The 22,621-nt window shown below is 40.9% G+C and overlaps 1 protein-coding gene and 1 pseudogene across 3 annotated transcripts in view; both read left to right on the top strand.

Annotated features, from left to right (window-relative positions):
* The first annotated feature begins 1,488 nt into the window (after positions 1-1,488).
* Positions 1,489-2,277, top strand: LOC119518603 (annotated as a pseudogene).
* An 8,645-nt stretch (positions 2,278-10,922) lies between these two features.
* Positions 10,923-22,621, top strand: part of C2H1orf146 (chromosome 2 C1orf146 homolog) — a 60,072-nt gene continuing 48,373 nt past the window's right edge. Inside the window, exons 1-2 of one of the 3 annotated variants that reach the window (XM_037815796.1) lie at positions 10,923-11,050; positions 11,138-11,168. The gene's annotated coding sequence lies outside the window, so the exon portion shown is untranslated. The other 2 variants (XM_037815801.1, XM_037815807.1) reach the window with 2 other exon arrangements.

The raw sequence follows: 22,621 nt of genomic DNA, 5'->3' as shown, positions 1-22,621 counted from the left end.
CTCATTGCTTAAAGTTTGCCCCACAGGGAGTTAACTCCCCCACATTTAAAGGTTGTGACATGAGCCCTTCCTGGCAGGTACTAGGGGAGCTAGAGCCTCCATGGATCCCACTGGGTCACTACAGCTCCCATTCAGCAACTATGATGAAGTCTTAATGCATAGGAAGGCTGAGCCAGCTGGTGGTGTCAGGTGACAAAAAGAACAGTTGAAGCAATCAGGGCCTATTATTGCAGGAATGACATGAGCCTCTGACAGGGCTGCTTAGGCTAGGAAACAGAGCAAATGCTGAGACCAGGGGGGCAGGAGTTCAAAAGGATCTGAAGAGATGCAGAAATGAGTGTAGTACATTTGCATTTAGCTTTGTGGCCATATTTATAATACTTTAGGTTTATATCTCATTTAACTGGTGTGCCGGTTTGAATGTATTATGTCCCCCAGAAAAAGCCATGTTCTTTGATGCAATCTTGTGGGGCAGACATTTTAGTGCTGATTGGATTGGAATTCTTTCTGTGTTTCCATGGAGATGTGCCCCACCCAACTGTAGGTGATAACTCTGATGAGATAATTTCCATGGAGCATGGCCCCACCCATTCAGTGTGGGCCTTGATTACTGGAGCAGTATATAAGCTCAGACAGAAGGAGCGAGCTTGGTACGGCCAAGAGGGACACTTTGAAGAACGCACAGGAGCTGAGAGAGAAGTTGCAGATGAGAGACAGTTTGAAGACAGCCATTGGAAGCAGACTCTTGCTCCAGAGAAGTTAAAAGAGGATAAATACCCCAAGAGCAACCGAGAGTGACATCTTGAAGAGGAGCTGTGGCCTAGAAAGGAATGTCTTGGGAAAAAGCCATTTTAAAACCAGAACTTGGAGCAGATGCCAGCCACGTGCCTTCCCAGCTAACAGGTTTTCGGGACACCATTGGCCATCCTTTAGTGAAGGTACCCGATTGTTGATGGCATTACCTTGGACACTTTATGGCCTTCAGACTGTAACTGTGTAACCAAATAAACCCCCTTTATAAAAGCCAATCCATTTCTGGTGTTTTGCATTCCAGCAGCATTAGCAAACTAGAACAACTGGTTTCAGTGCTCACTGCCAGTCCTTCCTACAGTTAGCAGAAAAAATTGCTTTGAATCATTGTAAGTTAGTGTGTCAGTGGAGAAGATTTAGGCTAACCTGATGGGTTTGTTGTTGTTGTTCTATCTAGGTAACATCTTTTATTCCCTTCAGGGATGTTTGTAGCAATTCTTCTGTAGCCATGTGATTTAAAAACATTGCCAGGCCATGTCTGAATGTAAGTGTGGAACAAGTTGCTATACAGTGTGTCTTGAGAAAACAGGCTCAGGCACAACAAAACCTTTCAGCAAATGACCACTTTATTACTTATACGGCACAAAGGGTCCAAAGAGCAAGGGAAGATGAGAAGCGGCTGCAAAGCCCAGTGGAGTAGGCAGGAACTTGAGTGCGAGCGATTGTTGGGTGGGCACCATGGCCGGGATCACCACCATCGAGGCGGTGAAGTGCAAGATCCAGGTTCTACAGCAGCAGGCAGATGAGGCTGGGAGAGAGCCAAGCGCCTCCAGCGGGAAGTGGAAGGAGAAAGGCGGGCCAGGGCACGCTGAGGCTGAGGTGGCCTCCTTGAACCGTCGGATCCAGCTGATTGAAGACGAGCTGGACCGTGCTCAGCAGCGTCTGGCCACTGCCCCGCAAAAACTGGAGGAAGCGGAGAAAGCTGCTGATGAGAGCGAGAGACGTATGAAAGTTGTCGAAAACCGGGCTTTAAGAGATGAAGAAAAGATGGAACTCCAGGAAATCCAACCCAAAGAAGCTAAACACATCGCAGAAGAGGCAGATCGGAAGTACGAGGAGGTGGCTCATAAGTTGGTGATTATTGAAGGGGACTTGGAACGCAATGAGGAACGAGCTGAGCTGGCAGAGTCCCGTTGCCGAGAGATGGATAAGCAGTTCAGACTGATGGACCAGAACCTGAAGTGTCTGAGTGCTGCTGAAGAAAAGTACTCTCAAAAAGAAGACAAATATGAAGAAGAGATAAAGATTCTTACTGATAAACTTAAGGAGGCAGAGACCCGTGCTGAGTTTGCTAAGAGATCAGTAGCCAAGCTGGAAAAGACAATTGATGATTTGGAAGATAAACTGAAATGCACTAAAGAGGAGCAGCTCTGTACACAAAGAATGCTGGACCAGACTCTGCTTGACCTGAATGAGATGTAGAGCACCCCAGTCCCGCCCTGCCGCTGCTCCTTCCTTTCACCCCGACTCCGCCTGAGGCCAGCCTGCCCGAAGCTGACCTTTAAACTGAGGGCTGATCTTTAACTGGAAGGTTGCTTTCTCCTCTTGCCATACACCCACACACCCACCCACCCATCCCTGGCCCTGTGTCTTTTTCACCAAACTGCCTCTGCGTCTCCCAGAGATTGCAGCTGGGCTAGGGGCTGAGCACCTTTGGGAACAACATTTAAGGGAATGTGAGCACAATCCAAGTGTCTTCAAAAACATGTTGTGATGTATACATTTTGTAATTACCCCCCTTTTTGTTGTTGTAGCAATCATTTGTAAAACATTCCAAATAATTCTACAGCTCTGAAGCAGCAATCTAATCCCTTTCTCCTTTTTTAGAAGGTAACTTTTCAGCTTAATACATATTGCTCTCTCCACAGAGGAGGGAAAGAGATATGGGCTTGCCTCACTGAGAACCGAACATAGCCCAGGAAAAGACTCCATTGTGAGAAACCTCATTGCTCTATACAAAAGCACCAGCCAAACCAGAAAGGTGATTCCAGGAGTTAGCCTAAAAAGAAAAAAAAAAAAAAAAGGTACTGTTCAGGTTTTCAGCTTTTAGGTATCTTAGGGCAAGTTTATGATTTCTTTTTTCCTCATCAAAAGTGACCAAATTAATATGGTGAGACCTCTGTCTGAGACCAAATCTTTGTCCCCTCCTTTCTCTACCCCCTCCCCAACAGCTATAGAATGGATCATGTGCCCCTTATGTTGGGGTAACCACTGATGTACTCCCCTGCCTCCCTTTAAAAAAGGAAAGTAAAGAAAATTTTGCCACTGATTTAGCCATGAGAAACATCTCATCACCCTTTTCTGGGTCTGAAGCTGCCGTCTCTTAGAAGTGCCGTCTCATGCTTTGTATCAGCCAGTGCTGGAGAAATCTTGAATAGCTTATGTACAAAACTTTTTTTAAATTTTATATTATTTTGAAACTTTGCTTCTTTGGGGTTGCAGAGCACCAGCCACCCCATCTGGCTATAAGTGTTCTCTACTCTCTGGGCTGGCAGTATGCTGATCTTTTACAATTCCTTTCCCCACCCAGGTTCCCCCTTTTTGGTGAGGTTTCTGTGAGGTCTGTTAGGTGTGCATCCTGCAGCTTATTGGCTTAAAATGTACCCTTCTTGGTGTGTCTCTTTTGGGGGCCGATTGGGAGAAAGGAAACCAATAATGCAACTGTTTTGATACTGAAAATTGACAAATTTCTTTTTGAAATAAAGAATGAGTCCCTCCAAGAAAAAAAAAAGAGCAAGGGAAGAGATCCCATTGTGGGTGGTCTTTTGGGGAAGCCCACTGCTCAGTCAGGGTTGGTGGTTGGCATCTCTGCATACCCAGTTCACATCAGAGAGGAGAAACCCTATGCTCTTTGATTGTTGAGTATTTGTACACCCCACGGCATGGGGAGCTCTGCCACTGAGCAAGAAGCATGCATCAAGCAATCTTCGTGCAGAGTTAACACCTTGATCAGCAGCTGGGGTTGCTTATTCCCAGTTTTGGGTTTAAGGTATGGTCAGGTCATTCCATTAGACCTAATGTCTCCTGTGGGCTGCAGAATGGAAACATATTGAAACATCTGCACACAAAGAAAAGGAGGGCTAGGGCTGGGAGATGGCTGCTGAACAAGTCTATGATTTCCTCAGACATAGGTGTTTGTCGTTTATTCTTTTCTGTCTTTATCTGTGGTCTTTTTTCCTCAGTGTTCTTTCCATGATATATTTGATTTTCTTCAATTCGTTTTGGTCTGCCTCATGAAGCATAATTATTCTCTCTCTCCCTCCCTCCCTCTCTCTCTCTCTCTCTCTCTCTCTCTCTCTCTCTCTCTCTCTCTCTCTAACCTTTATCTCTACCACCTTTCTCTGGCCTTTATTTCTTCATTCTGGAGTGTCTCAAGTAATCCTCATTACTGACTCAATAGTCACCAGAATCAAGTTTTTATTACCAATGGGGATTTAATTCTGTGATTGAATTTTTGTATCATTCCAGTCTTTTCTTTTTTATTCATAGCATCCTGTTGACTTTCCATTTCAGTCTGTACTCATGTCTTTCTTCTCACATTTTATTGATACCATGGCTTTTTGTACTCTATTAAGTATGCAAGTAGTCTCTTGAATTTTTCGTTTGGATCCTGCAATGATCTTTTTTTTTTTTTTTTTTTTTTACAAAACAAATCGTACTTTTGATTGTTTACAGTACCATTACATAGTTGTACATTCATCACCTAAATCAATCCCTGACACCTTCATTAGCACACACACACAAAAATAACAAGAATAATAATTAGAGTGAAAAAGAGCAATTGAAGTAAAAAACACTGGGTACCTTTGTCTGTTTGTTTCCTTCCCCTATTTTTCTACTCATCCATCCATAAACTAGACAAAGTGGAGTGTGGTCCTTATGGCTTTCCCAATCCCATTGTCACCCCTCATAAGCTACATTTTTATACAACTGTCTTCAAGATTCATGGGTTCTGGGTTGTAGTTTGATAGTTTCAGGTATCCACCACCAGCTACCCCAATTCTTTAGAACCTAAAAAGGGTTGTCTAAAGTGTGCATAAGAGTGCCCACCAGAGTGACCTCTTGGCTCGTTTTGGAATCTCTCTGCCACTGAAGCTTATTTCATTTCCTTTCACATCCCCCTTTTGGTCAAGAAGATGCAATGATCATTTTTATGTTTTTCCTTTGAGTCTTTATGATACCATTTCCTTTCCCTTGTTCCGTGGTATTTTTTTCATAGACTCCATATTGGCTTTTTTTCTTCTTTATTCATCTTCCCATAAATAAAGAGTCTTCAGACTTAGTGTTTATCAAAATGGATATACACAGAAATATACATAATGTGTATATTTCTCTTGGTTTTGCTTCCTATCCACTTTTTAGTATGCCAGTTCTCATTTCAATTTCCATGTCTACTGTACCTTTGCTTACTACAGCTTCAATCTACTGGCTTTTCCTACTCCATTGCCTGATCATCTGTTACTCTGAAATGCAAGAGCACATGAAAAACTACAATTTGCAGCTTGCACTGTTCCTAGGGTTCAGCTTCTCTCTGCTCCTACCTAGAGTGCATTACATTGGAAGACCACATATCTCAACAGGCAGTTTGCTTCCTACTTTCCTGCCCAGCTGTTTTCTTGGACTGTTCTCTCTATGGATGTAGAACAACAAGAAAGGGATAAGGGAGATAGAGGGAGGAAGACTGGAAGAGGTGAATAGTACAACTCTGGCTGCCTCAAAAAGCCGTGCCTACCTGATAAAATGATAACCACAAAATTTTTGGTTGATACAGACCCTTCATCTGAGGCAGAGGGCAAAAAGGTTGAGATTATGTATTTTTTATCCTTTTTCAGACAGTGTCTGATTCATATGATAAAGCCTGACTAGGTTTTGAAGGGAAACCTGGGTAGGAATTTCTTTATCCAGTTCAATATGCCTTAAATTTAGCAAATTTTTTGTTCTTCGGGTTTACTTGAGTTTTTATCTCAGTTGTCTTTGCAATACTACTGAGGATTGATGGCAGTTTCACTTACAAAAATGAAAATCTGTCAAAATGTCTAAAATTTTAGGAATTCACCATTGAATGTCAACTATGCTCTGTAATCACATTAAGCCAACACTAGCTAAAGCACAAGATATTACCGTGACAGTCTGCTGAGAACCAAGAGAGATTTAAGTCAAAGAAGATGAGCAGGAACAATGATGGGAAACCGCGAAACATTTTTCTTAGGACCTGAGTAGCAAACTAAATATATTTTGCTTTGAGAATCTAAGCCATATATATATTCAAATCTATTTAGAAATAGAAAAGCTTTTGCAGCCAAACAACCAGCTATTTTTAAAACAGCCAATGGTTTAATTAAATTCAGCTTGTTGTTTTCAAGATAATAAATTGTTTAAATCCAACCATTTAAAAATAAGATTTTATATACATAGTTGCGGTCTGAAAACATAGTACTATGTCAGTTTTCTGTATCAAAGAAAACTGGTGAAAGGAACTACATTTGGAAACAGCCACTTAAGTTTTCCTTCATCAGATTTCCTCTACAATTCCCTGAGTCTGAGTTTTTTTTTTTTTTTTTTTTTTTAATCTTTTTCTTTTGATTGGGTATAAAGTCAAGGTCAAAAAACGTCAGGGATGAAGCAGATAACAAAAGGAACATGCAGTGGCACCTCAAGAGAAAATGGTTGTTCAATATTTGCAATTGACAAACATGGAAAAATATTCAAGTACATTCATTATCATAGATCTATCAAAGCATTCAAGCCACTAAGTAGATTAGAAAGGGTTTGCAGCTGCTTATGAAACAGAGGCACCTCATAAAAGACATTAAGCTGTTGCACAGTCTCACATCTTGCCATTCTGCACGTAATGTGGAAATATTGCATTGCAAGATTTATGAAATACTTATTTTTTATTGATTCTGTGCTTTCAAGTTGAAGTATACATTTTCAGTCTAGGAATCAATAATTTATGAAGTTAATTTTTCATTGTAACTTTCTCACAGCTGCTGAATTAGAAATGTTCTGACTCTAATATAAATTGAACATATTTCTAGATAGAGATTCTACAGAATAGTGAATCAGGGAGTAGGGCTGTTATAGAGTTGCTGAATATTTTGTGCATTTAATTTCAATAGATTTTGGCTTGAGTCATGTAGAGACCATTAAAAGGACAACTCAAACAGCCTTGTTTGTTCTAGTAGCAAATGAATCGTGGTCATACATGATCCTCCAGAATGAAAACTCATTAGCAGAGTTAGCTGTTAAACATTTATTTCCAGCAGATACCTCCCAGACAAACTAATTAGCCTGGGCCCAGAAGCCCAAAGCTGGAAATAAATTAGTTCATGTCTAAAAGTAATGAGGCTAAGAATTTTAATAAAAATATAAGCCCACATCAATACTATACATCTTATGGCTACTAACATTCAATGACATCTAATATGTTATCACCAAGAAATAAACAAGAAGGGACTTTATATGTGATGGCAAATGATATTTCAACATTTAACTATTTATTAGTGCTTAATAGTTACCATGCACAATTCTGGGTGCTGCAGACTCATCAATGAACAAAACAGAGACACAGAAAAAATCTTTGTTCTTGTGGACTTTACATTTACATAGTGAGAAGAGAAATCATAAACAGTAAACATAATATGTAAATTACATAGTATGTTAGAAAGTTTAAAATTTTATTTTTTATGAAATTTATTTTTTATGAAAATAAAAATAGAGTAGGCAAAGGGGGATGAAGAGTGGTGACAATTTTAATTAGGGAGGTCAGAGTGGGCTTATTAGGAAGGTGATAATTGAGCTAACATTTGGAGGAGAGAGAGTAAGCTTCAAAGATATCTGGGGAAGAACACTTCAGAGAAAGAGAAAAGCCTAGTGCAAACACCTTGAGGCAGGAGCATGCCTGGCAGGTGTGAGGAGCAGGGAGGAGCCCGTGTGGCTGGAACAGAGGAAGCAAGTGGTAGAGATAGCACTAGAAGAGTTCAAATAGGCATCAGGGGAATCGGATCATTAGCTCCTTGTAGGGCTTTTAGCTTTAATGCTGAGAGAGTTGGAAGCCATTAGATGGCAGGGGAGAGACATAATCTGAATTCTGTTTTAATAGGATTACCCTGGTTGCTATGCTGAAAAAGGACTTTAGAGGGCAAGTTGTAAACAGGGAGTCCTGCTAGGAGGCTATGGCAATTATCCAGTTGAGAGTTGATGATGGTTCAGACCAGGGAGGTAGCACTAGATGCCAGGAGAGGTAGTTAGACTCTGGATATATTTTAAAGGCACAAGTGATAGGATTTCCTGACAGAGGAGATGAGGCATTTAAGAGAGAGTCAAGGTCTTTAAACTCAACAGCAGGAAAAATGTGAGTTATCACTCAGTGAGATGGGGGTGACTGTGGGTAGTACAGCTTTGGAGGGGGATATGAGGAGTCCAGTTTGTATATGCTAATATTTTAGTATATTAGTGTATGAGTGGAGATGTTAACTAGGCAGTTACACCAGTCTGAAGTTAAGGGGAAAGACCAAAGACAAGGCTAAAGATAGAAATTCAGGATTTGTATGCTTATGGAAATTTAAAACCATGAGATTGATAAGATCACCAAGGGAGTGAATATAGCCAGAGAAGAAAAGAGGTCCAAGGACTGAGTCTGGGGCTGTCCAAGATTAAGAGGCTGGACATTTGAACTGATAAAGGATGATGAGAAGTTGCCAGTGCAGCAGGAGAAAAACTATGAAAGCATGATAAAGGGATGGCAAGAGAAGAAATTGTTTCCTGGAGGAGGATGCAACAACTGAAACAAATGGTGCTGATTGGTGAAGTAAAACAAATATTGAAAATTATTTGCTGGAATTAGCAATGACCTTGATAAGAGCAACTTCTCTGGCATGGTGGGAATGAAAAAAGCCTGATTGGAGGAAGTTTAAGAAAGAATAGAAGAGGCATTAAAAACAGAAATTATAGACAATCCTTTCGAATTGTCCTACATGGAAGAGCACAGAAAAGGTATGGTTACCTGGAATGGGAAGTGGAGTCAAGAGAATTTAAGATGGCAGAAACAACAGCATATTTATTTGCTACTGAGAAGTAGCCAGGGGAGAGGAGAGATTTGATACTATAAGAGAGACAGGAAAAAATTATTGGAGCTATGTCCTTAGGTAAGCAAGAAGAGATAGGATCTAGTGTCCACCTGGAGGATTGGCCTTATGTAGGAGCATGTACAGGTTATCTACTGATATTGGAGGGAAAGTAGAAACTGTAGGTATAGGTTATGGTAGATGGGTAGATGTGGTGGTAGGTATCTGTGGAAGTCCACTTCTGAAGGCTTCTATGTATTTCATTGAAATAGTAAGCAAGATTTTCACCTGAAATTAAGAATAAGAGCTGGAGATTTGGAGAAGGTATGAAACAGTTGTCTAGGATAGTGGGAGAATGAGGGGATTAGGCAGATTTAGCACAATTGCCAGGTAGCATTAAGGGTCCATTTGAATAATAATGAAATGAAAGCAGATGCACAGAGTGAAGGCTTATTATGTTCTAGGCACTGTTCATAAAGACTTACATGTATCAATCAATGAGCTGGCACAATTATTTTAAGATAAGAAAACTAAGATGTCACTTGTTGGTAGTCACATAACTAAGGAAATGGTGGAGACAGGATATGAAGACAAGCTATTGACTTCAGAGATGAGGCTTTTAAGCACTGTGCCGCATAATCAAATATTTGTTGACTGAATGAATAAGGGATAAATTGAAGAAAACAAGGAGGGAAGAGCAAAGTCATTGCTAACTCCATAGTCTGTGTCTTTCTGTTAAGTCACTTTTCCTGCTCATGTTCCTACACGGTGTGCCCCAGATCTTGTAACTGGGTCCACGTGTGAAGGAGGAGCTGTAGAGGTAGAGATGTGGCTTAGATCTAATTCAGATTAGGTTTGAACCCCAGTTTTCTCACAAGCTATGTTATCCTGGCCAAGTTACTTAATCTCTCTTGAGTCCCAGTTTCTTTAAAATGAGAATAATATATACCTCACAGTATTTATGGAGAAGATTAATAAAATCATATATCTAAAATATGTGGTAAAAGTAAGTTTTCAGTAAATATTAGTTTTCTTCCCCCTCCCTATTCAAGTGAATTGTTTGGGATTTCAGTAGCCTCCTCAAAAGAACTTTACTTTGCTCTTGCCTGTTCTACTCCCAGAATTAGAGTTTTTCTCTCAATCAAGCTGAAGCCCTGCCTTGCCCCAGTTGGGACCCTCTGTTGCTTGATCTTGGATGCCTCCTCTATCCCTTTGCTATTAGCCTGGTCTGAGATGTGAGGAACTTCCAAGGAGGGTCAGCTGACCACACCAAAACTCCCTGCCCACTTCTGCCAGGGAGTTAATTTGTCCGTTTCTCCAACCCAAAGGGTGTGTCTGGAGCCTGGTCTTGCTCTTCTGGTCATCTCTGTCCTGCCTTAAACAAATTGTCCAACAGGGAAGTGAGAGTACACCTAATTTTAATATATCTGTTATACAAACCTCCAAACTTACAAAATGGTTACTTCAAGGAATAATTAATCCACATTACAAATGTGACCTGAAGGATTTTTCCTGGAGCACTTTTTTTTTCCCCCTAGGAATACATGTTCTGTAAGGTAAGAGACATAAACATTTCTATACCTTAACCATTAGTCTCTAGGCAAGCAGTGTTTTTTTCTTTCTAAATTGTGACCTCCAGTGCCTAATTACTTGCTGAGTTTCACTTAGGTCCGAAAACAACGAAGCCCAAATGAGCAAATGCACAGGCCTCCACAAGTTATATTTATAGCCACTGATGAAAATCTGAGTCGCTATTTTTTCATAATCTGGCTACACCTGAGGCCGCTTCGATTTTATGTTGTTAATAGTAGTGGTACAAGAATTGAGCCTAAATTTTATAAAATTGTGAAAAATCAGTCCCGAGCAACTAAATCGAAGACGAAAAAAATCTTGCTAGTCTGACTACAAAGAATGAAACGCATCCTTTCCTTTGTTTTGTTTTAACTAAGAGGTTTACGCAAACTTCGTGAACCAGAGAGCCAGAAACGCGCGCCTTTACTTAACGGATCTGCGGCTGCGCGGAAACCCAGCGGCCCGAGGGGTTGGTTTGCGGCCAGAGCGGCCGGAAAGGCACCCTGTGGACGTCTCTGCTCCCCCCTCGGTGTCCCTCACTGCTCGAGGAAGGTTCTGGAAGTTCGGGGTCGCGGAGCTAGCTGTGAGGACGTGGTGATCAGGTTTGTTTGCAGCCTTGAGGATGAGGCTTGGCTTCTCACGTTCTTCTTCATTCTTTTTTCTGCCAATATGTTTCTTTTTCTTTTCAGACTTCCCAAGATCCAATCTTGACCTAGCCGGGTGAGGAGACTCTTCTCTCCTTTTCTGCCTTTGATGCTCGGATGTGGAAAGGAGTTTTCTCAGATTTTGTATGTAGGGTTATAGAACTGACTCCTTTTCAGAAACTCTGTTATCTGGACTGTAAATTTATATTTTATTTACTTTAGGCTTTGTTCTTAAATCTCTGCCCCCTCCCCGCAAAAAAAAAAAAAAAAGAAAGAAAAAAAAAGAAAGGAATCTTTAAAAGTAAAGAATTAAAACGGGCCCTGAAGATCATTGGAGGCAGACCTCTCATTGGACAAATGAGAGGACTGAGGGGAAAGTGACTTGCCCGAAATTATTATGCAATATTAAATTTATTTACATTTGAAAATGCCCTAAAAGGGGGAAAACAAACAAGACAGTAACAGCAAAATCCCAGAATACTTGGGTTTTGAAACTGGCAGTGGCTTAAGAGGATATTGGGTCCAAGTTTTTCTTTTCAGATGAGGAATTAGTCTACTGGAGATAAAGTAATCTGCCCAAAATCATATAGCTCTGGAGTGGATGAATCTGTGGTTTGGCGGCTAGTTCAAGAGCTTTTCCCCGAAAGCTTTGAGGGAGCCCTGGTTTTCTGATTCGTTCGTAGTGTTAATATGCTCTTGGAGATCTACCCCAATTCCTTTACGCCCTTATTCTCTTTTATTAGTTCGCACAGTTACTTAATCTGTCTTAGCTTTTGCTATTTAACCTTTAAATGGTCTGTAAAACTTACACATAAGGTTAAGATTTAAATGAAAAATTACACACACACATTGTGTAAGTGCTCAAAAAAGTACCTGTATAGCCTTTGGATGCATGCAATTATGTGGGTGTATTATTAGGTGAATTGTCATTTGCTAGACAGTCAATTATATTATATTGGGGGGGGGATAAAAGTTGCAGTTCTTCTCTAAGCCAGCTAACCAGTTAATTGAAAACAGATATTTTTTGAGTGTCTACTATGTGCCAGGTGTTGGAGCATATTAGGTAAAACAGGTGTCTCTGGTCTCATGGAGTTAGTTAACTTGTCATTCATTCATTCATAAAATAAATGAGGAAATTACGGGTTAACTGGTTTCAACTCAGCAGGAAGAACTTTCTAATTATTGCAGTTCAAAAGTAGAATGAAACTTCCTTGGGAGATATTAACTCACCATCACTGAAAATAACTTTCATTTGAATTAGTTGGTTATAAGTTTTACTTTGAACAAATTTTGTATTAAGTAACATGGAGAATATAAATTTGGATGACATTAAGAAGCTTATGATTTAGTAAGGGAAATGAAATGTTTTATAAATAATTATGTTGAGCTGAATATGTTAATTGCTCAACACTCCGAGGAAGTTGAAGTCTCATTTAGTTTCAGGATATCCGGTATGGTTTCTTGGAGGAGGCAGGATTTCTAATGGGCCTTCAAAAAGAAATAGGTTTTTAAAAAATATATATGGACTTTAGTTTTGGAATAGTTTTAGGTTTACAAAAAAATTGATTAGATAGTTATGGTTAATTTTATTTGTCACCTTGGCTAGGCTGTAGTACCCAGTTAATTAAACACTAATCTAGATTTGTAGTGGAGGTATTTTATAGACCTGGTTAACATCTACCATCAGTTGACTTTAAGTAAAGATTACTCTCAGTAACATGGGTGGGCTTCATCCAATCGGTTTAAGACCTTAAGAGCAAAAACTGAGTGAATGCCTTAGTTTCCTGGTTGCTAAAACAAATGCCATATAATAGGTAGGCTTAAACAATGGGAATTTAATGGCTCACGATTTTGAGGCTAGGAGAAGTCCAAAATTGAGGTATCAGCAAGGCAATGCTTTTTCTTCTAAGACTGTGGAGTTCTTGGGCTGGCTGCTTTCTATCTTTGTCCTTGGCTTTTCTGTCACGTGGCAATGCACATAGCATCTTCTCCTTTGTCTTCTATGTTCCTTTGACTTTCAGCTTCTGCTCTTCCACCTGGCCTTGTATCTGAATTTCATTGATTCATTATTCTGGATTAAACTCCAACTTAATTCAGTTAACCCACCTTAACTGAAAAAATCTTTCAAAGGCACTATTTGCAATGAGGTCACACCTACAGGAACAGATTATGATTAATAACCTTTTTTTCTGGGTGCACAAAATTCAATCTGCCACACTGAGGTTTCCTGGAGAAAAAGAAATTATGCCTCAAGGCTGAAGAGTCAACTCCTACCTGAGTTTCCACCCTTCCTTCAAATTTTAGATTGTCCAGCTTCTACAAACATGTAAGCCAGTTCCTTTTAATAAATCTCTTACTATATTATCTCTCATTGGTTCTTTTTCTCTGAGAACTCTGATTGACAGATAGTACAGAGAGTTCCCACTTACACCACACCCATTTTCCCCTATTATTAACATCTTAGATTAGTATGGTACATTTGTTACCATACTAATTAATGAACCAATAGTAATGCTTTATTATTAACTAAAGTATATAGTTTATTCATATTTCCTTAGTTTTTTTATTAAAGAAGTTGTAGTTTACAGGAAAATCATGCTAAAAATACAGTTCCCATAAACCACCCTATTAACACCTTGCATTAATGTGGTACATTTGTTAAGAACATTTTTATAATTGTATTATTAACTATAGACCATGGTTTACCTTTGGGTTCACTGTTTGTGTTATATGGTCCTATGGTTTTTTTAAATTTTTTATTCTGGTAATGTATATACAGCCTAAAATGTCCCTTTTAAACCACATTCAAATATGTAATTCATTGCTTTTTAATTACATTCACAATGTGCTATCACCACCACCATCCATTACCAAAACTTTTTCTTTACTCCAAATAGAAATTCTGTACAATTTAATCATTAACTCACCATTTCCAACCCCCACCGTGGCCCCTTGTAACCTATATTCTAATTTCTGTATATGGATTTTCTTATTCTAATTTCTTCGTATCAGTGAGATCATACAATATTTGTGCTTTTGTGTGTGGCTTATTTCAACATCCATGTTATTTCTTGTATCAGAACTTCCTTTTTATGGCTGAATAATATTCCATTGTGTGTGTGTGTGTGTGTGTGTGTGTGTGTGTATACACACACACCACATTTTGTTTATCCATTCATTAGTTGATGGACTTGGGTTGCTTCCATCTTTTGGCAATTGTGAATAATGCTGCTGTGAACATTGGTGTGCAGACTCCCTGCTTTTAATTCTGTTAGTATTTTCCTAGAAGTAGGATTGCCAGGTCATGTTGTAATTCTTTACTTAACTTTCTGAGGAACTGCCTCACTGTCTTCCACAGCTGTACCACTTTACATTCACACCAGCAATGAATGAGTGTTCCTGTTTCTCCACATCCTCCCCAACACTTGTAATTTTCAATTTTTTAAAAAATAGTAGCCATCTAGTGAGTGTGAAATGGTATTGAGTTGCATTTCCCTAATGGCTAGTGATGTTCAGCACCTTTTCATGAGCTTTTTGGCCATTTGTATATCTTCTTTGGGGAAATGTCTATTCAAGTTTTTTGCTACTTTTTAAATTGGGTTGTTTGTCTTTTTGTTGTTGAGTTGAAGGATGTGCTAGTTTGCTAATGCTGGAGAATGCAAAAACCAGAGATGGATAGGCTTTTATAAAACGGGGGTTTATTTCACTACACAGTTACAGTCTTAAGGCCACAAAGTGTCCAAGGTAACACCTCAACAATTGGGTACCTTCACTGGAGGATGGCCAATGACGTCCGGAAAACCTCTGCTAGCTAGGAAGGCAGCTGGCATCTGCTCCAAAGCTCCGGCCTCAAAACGGCTTTCTCCCAGGACGTTCCTCTCTAGCAAGCTTGCTCCTCTTCAAAACATCACTCCCAGATGCACTCACTTCCCTCTCTTTGAGTCAGCTCATTTATATAGCTCCACTGATCAAGGCCCACCCTGAATGGGCGGGGCCATGCCTCCATGGGAACATCTCATCAGAATCATCTCCCACAGCTGGGTGGGGCACATTTCAAGCAAATCCAACCAGCACCAAAATGTCTGTCCCACAGGACCACAAAGATAATGGCATCTGGGGGACACAATACGTTCAAACCGGCACAAACATGGATCAAAAGGTGGCCGGCATTACCAGAAGTTGAAATGCCAGAACTGCCCTGGTATAATATGGAGGAGGGGATTCAAAGGCTTAGAGAGATTGGAATGTTAGAGTGGATTTATCATGGAAAACCTGCTCATACAGCCCTGGAATGTCCAGAGGACACACCTTTTACCAGGACTGTAAGGAATAAATTTGTGAAACTAGCTCCATCATCCCTGAAGAGCTCTGTAGTCGCCCTTCTCTGTAGGTCAGATATTACTGTAGGAACTGCTGTCACTGAACTGGAATCCTTAAACACAATGGGGATAATCAGGTCCCGAGTCAGCAGAAGCCAAGTGGCTGCAGTTAATCGCCACAGACAAGGTGGACAGGGCTACCATAATGGAAAACAGGCTCAAAGCAGCGATCAAAATAATATGACTCTCAGAGACTTATGGCATTGGCTAGTGGATCATGGAGTACCAAGTAGTAAAATAGATGGGCAGTCGACTAAATTCTTGTTTGAACTATCTAAGCAGAAGAATTCTAGGCCACGTGAACAAAAATCTCCCTTGAATTACAAAAACAGAGAGTCACGTCCCCTTAATCAATTCCCAGACTTGAGACAGTTTACAGATCCAGAGCCTCTTGAATGAAGGGAAGGCCGGGTACCCTTGGAGAAGGATCCTGTCATACTGCCAAAAATTTATACTGTTAATCTTCCTCCCAGCCTTCCCCAGGGGGACCTACGGCCTTTTACCAGGGTGACTGTGCATTGGGGAGAAGGAAATGATCAGATATTTCGTGGATTATTAGACACTGGGTCAGAAGTGACATTAATTCCCAGAGACCCAAAACGTCACTCTGGTCCACCAGTCAGAGTTGGGGCTTATGGAGGTCAGATGATTGATGGAGTTTTAGCCCAGGTCCGTCTCACAGTGGGTCCAGTGGGTCCCCAGACCCATTCTGTGGTTATTTCCCCAGTGCCGGAATGCATAATTGGAATAAACATACTCAGCAACTGGCAGAATCCTCACATTGGTTCCCTGACTCCTGGAGTGAGGGCTATTATGGTGGGAAAGGCCAAGTGGAAGCCACTAGAGCTGCCCCTGCCTAGCAAAGTAGTGAACCAGAAGCAATACCGGATTCCTGGAGGGATTGCAGAGATTAATGCCACTCTTAAGGACTTGAAGGATGCAGGGGTGGTGATTCCCACCACATCCCCATTCAACTCTCCTATTTGGCCTGTGCAGAAAACAGATGGGTCTTGGAGGATGACTGTGGATTATCGTAAGCTTAACCAGGTGGTGACTCCAATTGCAGCTGCTGTCCCAGATGTGGTATCATTGCTTGAGCAAATCAACACATCCCCTGGTACCTGGTATGCAGCTATTGATCCGGCAAATGCTTTTTTCTCAATTGCTGTCAGCAAGGACCACCAGAAACAGTTTGCATTTAGCTGGCAAGGCCAGCAGTTTACATTCACTGTGCTACCTCAGGGTTATATCAACTCTCCAGCCCTATGTCATAATATTGTCCGCAGGGATCTTGATCATTTCTCCCTCCCACAAGACATCACACTGGTCCATTATATTGATGATATCATGTTGATTGGACCTAGTGAGCAAGAAGTAGCAACTACTCTAGATTTGTTGGTAAGGTATTTGCGTGGCAGAGGATGGGAGATAAATCCAACAAAAATACAGGGGCCTTCCACCTCAGTAAAATTTCTAGGTGTCCAGTGGTGTGGGGCTTGTTGAGATATTCCTTCTAAGGTGAAGGATAAGCTGCTGCATCTGGCCCCTCCTACAACCAAAAAAGAGGCACAACGCTTAGTTGGCCTCTTTGGGTTTTGGAGACAACATACTCCTCATTTAGGTGTGCTACTCCGGCCCATTTACCGAGTGACTAGAAAAGCTTCTAGTTTTGAGTGGGGACCGGAGCAAGATGAGGCTCTGCAACAGGTCCAGGCTGCTGTGCAAGCTGCTCTGCCGCTTGGACCATATGATCCAGCTGATCCAATGGTGCTGGAAGTGTCAGTGGCAAATAGAGATGCTGTTTGGAGCCTTTGGCAGGCTCCTATAGGAGAATCACAACGCAGGCCCTTAGGATTTTGGAGTAAAGCTTTACCATCCTCTGCAGATAACTACTCTCCATTTGAGAAACAACTGTTGGCCTGCTACTGGGCCTTAGTAGAGACAGAACGCTTAACCATGGGCCACCAAATTACCATGAGACCTGAGTTACCTGTCATGAGCTGGGTGTTATCTGACCCACCAAGCCATAAAGTTGGGCGTGCACAGCAGCACTCCATCATAAAATGGAAATGGTATATACAAGATAGAGCTCGAGCAGGTCCTGAAGGTACAAGTAAGTTACATGAGGAAGTGGCCAAAATGCCCATGGCCCCCACTCCTTCCACCTTACCTTCTCTTTCCCAGCCCACAGCTATGGCATCTTGGGGAGTTCCTTACAGTCAGTTGACTGAGAAAGAGAAGACTCGGGCCTGGTTTACAGATGGTTCTGCACGATATGCAGGTACCACCCGAAAGTGGACAGCTGCAGCACTGCAGCCCCTTTCTGGGATATCCCTGAAGGACAGTGGTGAGGGGAAATCCTCCCAGTGGGCAGAACTTCGAGCAGTGCACCTGGTTGTTCACTTTGCTTGGAAGGAGAACTGGCCAGAGGTGCGTCTGTATACTGATTCCTGGGCTGTTGCTAATGGTTTGGCTGGATGGTCAGGGACTTGGAAGGAACATGATTGGAAGATTGGTGACAAAGAAGTCTGGGGAAGGGGTATGTGGATAGACCTTTCTGAGTGGGCAAACAACATGAAGATATTTGTGTCCCATGTGAATGCTCACCAGAGGGTGACTTCAGCAGAAGAAGGTTTTAATAACCAAGTGGATAAAATGACCCGTTCAGTGGATACCAATCAGCCTCTTTCCCCAGCAACTCCTGTCATTGCCCAATGGTCTCATGAACAAAGTGGTCATGGTGGTAGGGATGGAGGTTATGCATGGGCTCAGCAACATGGACTTCCATTCACCAAGGCTGACCTGGCCACAGCCACTGCTGAGTGTCCAGTTTGCCAGCAGCAGAGACCCACACTCAGTCCCTGATATGGCACCATTCCTCGGGGTGATCAGCCTGCTACCTGGTGGCAGGTTGATTACATCGGACCACTTCCATCATGGAAAGGGCAGCGATTTGTTCTTACTGGAATAGACACATACTCCGGATATGGGTTTGCCTTCCCTGCACGACATGCTTCTGCCAAAACTACAATACGTGGACTTACAGAATGCCTCATCCACCATCATGGTATTCCACACAGCATTGCTTCGGACCAAGGAACCCACTTCACAGCAAATGAAGTGAGGGGATGGGCACATGCTCATGGAATTCTGTGGTCTTACCATGTTCCCCATCATCCAGAAGCAGCTGGGTTGATAGAACGGTGGAATGGCCTATTGAAGACTCAATTACGGCGCCAACTAGGTGGCAATACCTTGCAGGGCTGGGGCAGTGTTCTCCAGGAGGCTGTGTATGCTCTGAATCAGCGTCCACTCTATGGTGCTGTTTCTCCCATAGCCAGGATTCATGGGTCCAGGAATCAAGGGGTGGAAACAGGAATAGCACCACTCACTATCACTCCTAGTGATCCACTAGGGAAATTTTTGCTTCCTGTCCCTGCAAGTTTAAGCTCTGCTGGTCTACAAGTCTTGGTTCCAAAAGGAGGAGTGCTTCCACCAGGAAACACAACAATAATCCCATTGAACTGGAAGTTAAGGCTGCCACCTGGCCACTTTGGGCTTCTTATGCCTCTGAATCAACAGGCAAGTAAGGGGATTACTGTACTGGCTGGGGTGATTGATCCTGACTATCAAGGGGAAATAGCACTGCAACTACACAATGGAAGTAAAGAAGAGTTTTCCTGGCATACAGGAGATCCCCTGGGGCATCTCTTAGTACTACCATGCCCCGTGATTCAAGTCAATGGAAAACTGCAACAACCCAATCCAGCCTGGACTACCAATGGCCAAGAAACTTCAGGAATGAAGGTTTGGGTCACCCCACCAGGCAAAGAATCACGGCCAGCTGAAGTGCTTGCTGAGGGTAAAGGGAACATGGAATGGGTAGTGGAAGAAGGTCATGATAAATATGAACTATGGCCACGTGACCAGTTACAGAAACGAGGTCTATGATGATATGAATATTTCCTCCTCGTTTTGTTATGATTATGTTTGTATTTGTCTGTGAAGAAAATATTTTTGCTTTCTTCTCTGTCTTATCCCCTTATCATATGGCATAAGCTGTAACGTTCATTTTGAAGATATGGTTTTAGGTGATGTGTACAACTGCCAAGTTGACAAGGGGTGGACTGTGATGGTTGGGTTCATGTGTCAACTTGGCTAGGTGGCCTAGATGTCTGGTCAAGCGGGCACTGGCCTGACGATTGCTGTGAGGCTATTTGAGGCTGGTTAATAAACCAACGGGCTGGTTTGTCGGATCATCAGTCAATTGACTGCAGCTGACTGATGACTCATCAAGGGGCGTGCCTTCCACAGTGAGAGAGTGCAATTGGCTGGATTTGGTCCGGGTGATCAGTTGGAGGCTTCTTCTTCAGCTGCTCAGTGAAGTTTTTCCTGGGGAGCTCGTCGAAGTTGCCAGTTCGTTTCCTGAGGAGTTCGTCAAAGTTGTCGGTTCATTTCCCAAGGAGTTCGTCGGACGTCTTCCTTGGAGTTGACAGCTTGTTGACGGCTCTGCAGAATTTGGACTTGTGCGCTCCCACAGTTGCGTGAGTCACTTTTACAATTTGATAATAAGAGACATCTCTCATTGATTCTGTTTCCAAGGAGAACCCTGACTAATACAAAGGATGTCTTAATAGATTACGGATATCAAACCCTTTTCAGATATGTGGTTTCCAATTATTTTCTCCCATGCTGTAGGTTGTCTTTTTACTTTCATGATAAAGTACTTTGAGGCACAAAAGTTTTTAATTATAATGAGGTACCATTTATCTATTTTATTGTTGTTGTTGCTTCTGCTTTGTGTATAGTCTAGGGAATCATTGCCTAATACAAGTCCTGAAGATGCTCCCCAACATTTTCTTCTAGGAATTTTATAGTTCCAGTTGTTGTATTTAGGTCTTGGTCTATTTTGTGTTGTTTTTTGCATATGGTGTGAGGTAGGGGTCCACTGTCATTCTTTGGCATAAAGACATCCATTTTTCTCAGCACCATTTGTTGAAGAGAAATATTCTTTCCCAGTTGAGTGGTCTTTGCCCTCTTGTCAAAAATCAGTTGCCCATAAATGTGAGGGTTGATATCCAAACTCTCAATTCAATTCCATTTGTCTATATGTTTCTTCTTGTGCCAGTTGCATGCAGTTCTGATTACTGTGGCTTTCTAATAAGTTTGAAGATCAGGAAATGTGAGGCTTCCAACTTCATTCTTCTTTTTCACAATGGCTTTGGCTATTTGGGTCCCCTTACCTTTCCATATAAATTTGGTGATTAGCTTGCCCATTTCTGCAAAGAAGGATACTGGAATTTTGATTGTGATTGCATTGAATCTGTAAGTTGCTTTGGGTAGAATTGAAATGTTAGCAATATTTAGTCTTTCACTCCATGAACACAGAATGTTCTTCCATTTTTTAGGTGTTCTTTGATTTCTTTCAGTAATGTTTGTAGTTTCTGTATATAAGTCTTTTACATCCTTGGTTAGATTTATTCCTAGATACTTGATTTTTTTTTTTCAGTTGTTATTGTAAATGGACCTTTCTTCTTGATTTCTTCTTTAGATTGTTTACTACTTGTGTATAGAAACTACTGATTTATGCGTGTTTATCTTATACTCGACCAATTTGCTGAATTTTTTATTAGTTCTAGTCGCTTTGTTGTGGATTTGTCAGTATTTTCTGTGTATAGGAAAATGTAACTCAGGATATTCAGCTTCGATTTCTAACAAAAGTTCATGGAATCAAAGGTTAAGATTTTTAGAGTGAATGAAGTTCCCTGTTGACATAATAGATCAAATATTTTCTGTAGAGTACCTGCTGATGAATAATACAAGGAATGACAAGAACCTTAAGCATTAGACACCTTATGTTTTCACAAGCTTTATAAATTTGCCTAAGCTTTTTTCTGCTCCATACATATTTTAACCACCAGTAGTACACATCTTAGCAGATTCTCCTTCTTGTTGTATTGAGTTAGTGTTTTCTTAACTTCTTTGAAAATATTCTTGCCTGTAGTTTTTCCACACAATTCATAAAGGTTGATTCTTATTTTGTTCTTTATTAGAGCAGTTGTGGATTTACAGAACAGTGATGCATTTTTGTGGAGTATTTGTGACAATTGATGGAAACACATTTTAATAATTATACTATTAACTGTAGTCCACGGTTTAACTTTGAGTTCACTGTGTTTAGTTTTAAATTTGTTATTCTGTTCCCAAATATATGACCTAACATTTCCCTTTTAAGCACATTCAGGTATATATTTCGTTCACAATGATGTGCTACCATCACTGCCATCCATTGCCAAAACATTTCCATTGTTCTAAATAGGAAACCTGTACATTTTAAGCCTTAACCTCCCATTCCCAATCCCCCCATTGTGCCCTGGTAACCTATGTTCTAGATTCTGACTCTATGAGTTTACTTATTATACTTATTTCATATCAGTGAGATCATTAAAATATTTGTCCTTTTATATTAGGCTTATTTGACTCAACATTATGCCTTCAGGGCTCATCCATGTTGTCACATGTATCAGAACATCATTCCTTTTTACAGATGAATAAATTCCAGTTTATGTATTTGCCACATTTTGTTTATACGTTCATCAGTTGATGGACACTTGGGTTCCTTTAATCCTTTGGCATTTGTGAACAATACTGTGATGAATATTGGTTGCAGATAACTGTTCAAGTCCCTTGGGTATATACCTAGTAGTGGGATTGCTGGATCATATGGTAGTTCTTTACTTAGATTTCTGAGGAACTGCCAAACGGTCTTCCACAGTGGCTGAACCAGTTTACATTTCCACCAGCAAAGAATGAGTGTTCCTGTTTCTCTGCATCTTCTCCAACACTTGTAATTTTTTTTTTTCATAGCAGCCATTTGGATATGAAATGGCATCTCATTGTGGTTTTGATATACTTTTTCCTGATGGTTAATGATGAGCATCTTTTCATGTGCCTTTTGACCATTTGTATATCTTCTTTGGAGAGATGTCTATTCAAGTATATATGCTCATTTTTAAATTGGGTTTTCTATCTGTTAGGTTGAAGGATTTCTTTACATATTCTGGATAGTGAGCCTTTATCAGATATATGATTTCCAAATATTTTCTCCCACTGTGTAAGTTGTCATTTTACTTTCATGATAATTTCCTTT

This window comes from Choloepus didactylus, chromosome 2 (genome assembly GCF_015220235.1).
Source record: "Choloepus didactylus isolate mChoDid1 chromosome 2, mChoDid1.pri, whole genome shotgun sequence".
NCBI lineage: Eukaryota > Metazoa > Chordata > Mammalia > Pilosa > Megalonychidae > Choloepus > Choloepus didactylus.
The sequence above is the reverse complement of the archived record's forward strand: the minus strand, read 5'-3'. Positions and strand labels throughout refer to the sequence as shown.